The sequence below is a fragment of the Eptesicus fuscus genome, chromosome 15 (assembly GCF_027574615.1).
Source record: "Eptesicus fuscus isolate TK198812 chromosome 15, DD_ASM_mEF_20220401, whole genome shotgun sequence".
Taxonomy (NCBI): domain Eukaryota; kingdom Metazoa; phylum Chordata; class Mammalia; order Chiroptera; family Vespertilionidae; genus Eptesicus; species Eptesicus fuscus.
The window spans coordinates 75,803,632-75,807,425 of NC_072487.1; positions in this window are offsets into that span (position 1 = coordinate 75,803,632).

Sequence of the window (3,794 nt, forward strand, 5' to 3'; positions counted from 1 at the left end):
CCCCTTCAACGGGGGGTCGGGATGGGGGGTTGGGGGTGGGGGGATGATTTGTCGGGTTCCAGCGATGTCCAGGAAGTGTTGGGGTACCGAACAAGCTAGCACTGCTATGGTGCTTGTTACACACCAGGGCTGTAGATATTCACTCGTGTAACTGCCACAAAGACCCATTTCACAGATGAGAAAACTGAGACACAGAGCTGGTGACTGGCAGAGCTGGGACGTGGCCCAGAAGAGTCTGGCTGTGGCACCTACGCTCTCCTTCAGCATCTCTCCAGATCCTCCCACCACCTCTCAGAGGTAGACATTATTGTCCCATTGTGCAGAGCAGTCGACTGAGGCTCAGGCATCTAGAACCTTGCCCAAGGCCGCATGGCCAGCACAAGGACAGAGACTCGACAGCTTCTGGCCTTCCCCACAACCAGGTGGGGAGGTGGAGTTGGAACAGACAGAACTGGGTGGCTTTTTACTCACAATCAAGGCCAAAGTTTTGCAGGCGAAGGGCAGGGGCTCAGGGTGCACACAGCAGGGAGACCAGTCTCTCCAATGGGCTGGGGACAGAGGAGGCTGGGTGGGTGCAGGGACCAGGATGGGCGCACAGGGAGGTGTAGCCTGATCTTGAACTTTCTCCGAGGTGACTGAAGAGTTCCGAGCACAGAGGAGATGCAGGCTTGGACTCGTGTTGGTGGCCACCGTCACGGAAGGACAGGAGGGAGAGGCGGGAGACCAGAGGGGGGCTGCGGCGGGAGTCCAGGCAGGGCCCGGGGCCGGGGCCAGCCCGGTGGCCGGCAGACGGAGCTGAGCGGGCACGTGCGGAGGCAGCCTGGACAGGGTTGGACAAGAGGGAGCTGAGGGAGGCCGGGCATGTATGACCCCTCTCCTCGGGGAGCCCCGGGCCTGTCCAACCCAGGCCTTCCACCGGCCTGGAGGGCGGCTGCCCGAGGGACAGAGAAGTGTGTCCCCCGGGCCGACTGGCACCCCCGCCTGCCCGGCCCCCCAGCCTGGCCCGAGGTGCCCTCGCAGCGACCTGAATGGCTCAGCCGCCCGCAGAGGAGCCGGTAATTCAGTCTGTGTTTACTCCCCGGTGAGGCTTGAATCTTTCATCCTGACTGCTGACTGTATCAAAACTCCCGTGGTAATTGGATCAGGTGCAGCGCTTTCCATGGGATATTAAATCAGGCCTCTGCCCGCGTCCGGAGCGATCCGCTTCAGAATATAAAGACGCGGGAGATGGCATTACCCAAGGTATTTTTCCTCCTTTAAACGCTCCCCCCCCCCCTTAATCAGAGCAGCTCTTTATTTGTTGCCAAATAAATTGGGTCGCGCTCCCCTCCCCCGGTTATTAGCCGAAGGAGGGGAGAGATCCCGTGGGTGGGAGAGGCAGAGCAGGGCCCCAGGGAGACGGCAGGGCTGGGCGGCAGAGCCGGGGCCGCCCAGGTCTGTCCCACCGCCGGGACCCGTGGGCTCAGGCGGAGCGGTCATCAGTGTGGGCCACTTCCCTTCCCGCAGTCTCTCCACTGGGCCCCTGGAGGGCCGCGTGGGGCTGGGTGATCAGCTTGGATGGGGGCCCCCTCGGCCAGCCTCCAGGGTGGAGCATTTGACCGTCTATAGGACACTAGAAGAGAAGCTCAGGGACACAGCCAGACTCCCCGCTGGGAGTGGGCAAGAAACGCAGGGACATTTCGTTGTTAAAAAAAAGGCGGGGAGCCCGGCTGGCGGGGCTCAGTGGTTGTGCGTCGACCTATAAACCAGGAGGTCGTGGTTTGATCCCTGGTCAGGGCACAGGCCCGGGTTGTGGGCTCGATCCCGAGTGTGGGACGTGCAGGAGGCAGCCGATCCATGATTCTCTCTCATCATTGATGTTTCTCTCTCTCTCTCTTCTCCCTTCCTCTCTGAAATCAATAAAAATATATTTTAAAAAAAATAAAATAAAAAAGGGAGGGGACAGTATTAAGGTCACATCAGAGGCCAAGCCAAAACGGCTGCCACTGGGACAAGACAGGGGCGGTGGTTGCCTAGCAACGCAAAGGTGCGAAATGTATGTTTTAAATGGCAGCGTTTATGTGAATTTCGCCTCCACTTAAAAAGCGGCTCTATCAGAATGCTGTGGGAGCCGCTGCTGACTCGTTTTGATCGTTCAGCCAACATTGACCGAGCCTCTGCTCTGTGCCGGGCACTGGCCTAAGCCCCAGGGTGTGGCTGCGGACAAAATGCAGGTCTCGGCCTCGGAGAGCTGATTCCAGGGGTGCAGGGACGGACGACCCCATGGTGAAAGTGCTGGGGAGAAACATGAAGCAGGGAAGGAGGGAAGCAATGGGGTCGGTGTCCTTGAAAAGATGACATCTGAGCAGCCACCGCAGGAGGGAAGAGCGCCCAGGGAGTCAGAGAGCTGAGGAGAGCAGTGGGGGAAGGCCCCAGGGCAGCAGGGCCCAGCAGCATCTCCGCTTGTACCCTTAGCCAGCCAGGTGCGATCCGAGTTCCAAGCAGACTGCTGGGCGCAAGGGCAGGGGCCAGCCCAGGGACCCCGAGGGGGTGGCCAATGCGATCCTTTAGGTCAGAGTTAGTGGTGGAAATGCAAATTAAAACCACAGGGAGATTCAGGACACAGCCATGAGAGTGGCTAAAATTAAGGACAGACACAGCCAAGTGTTGGCATGCCCTGGGAGCAACTGGAACTCTCACACAACGCTCTGGGCGTATACGGTGGCGTGGCCACTTTGAACACAGGCTTGGAAGTTTCTGGTAAAATTAAACATACATCTACACTATGACACGATAATCCCACTCCCAGCCACATCCCTGAGAAAAATGAGTGCTTATATTCACGCAGAGACACACACAAGGACGTTCCCAGCAGCTTTGTTCACAATATCCCCCAATGAGGAACAGCCCAGATGTCCATCCACGGGAGACGGGCTGAGCAAATTGTGGTGTGTTTACACAATGGAATATACTACACAGCAAGGAAAGGAAGGAGCCCCAGACGCACACAATCACGTGGGTGGGTCTCATACAGATGGATGTCCAACAAACAAGAAAACAGACACAAACGTTGCAGACGACAGGATTGTATTTCTCTGAAGTTCTAGAACCTGCAAAGGGATCTACATGGCAGGAGGGCAGCTTCCTTTGGAAAGCTGGGAATGACACGGGAGGGGACATCAAGAACTTTGTGTGGTGACAGATGTTCTTTGCCTTGATCCTGGCGGTGTTTGTACACGTGCATATACATGTAAAAAATCATCGGGCTATATAGTTATCTGAGTGTTTCACTGAATGTAGATTATACCTTTAAAAAACTGGCAGAGAGAGAGAAGGGGGGAGGGGAGAGGACAGGCGGGCAGGCGCCTGGGGGCTGGAGAAACTTCCTCTCTCTCTGGGCTCGCTGCATGCGGCCTGGGACCCTGTGATGCCAGCCACCTCCAGCCCTTTCTCGTGGACCCTGCCCCTCACTTCGGGTGGAGACAGCCGGGTGAGCAGATGCCTGCCTCCGTGGGGGCAGGTGGCCTGAGAAAGCGGTTATTTCTTTGGGGGACCCGGCCTGTCTGTCTAATGGGGCGGGGCCGGCAGCAAGCATCGTGGGAGCAGATTCCTGATTATAACTTCATCACAGGCCCTGGCTATTCGGGACGCACTGATACTTATGGAATAAATACGACGGGATTTATGGCCGTATCTCCCTCTGATGTCCCATCTGATATGCAATTCAATTTCTTTTATTGTCTTTGGGCCTTTGCCATGGAGGGGAATGCATAAATAAATAAATATATGGGCAAATGGCAGCCGGCAGGCCAGGC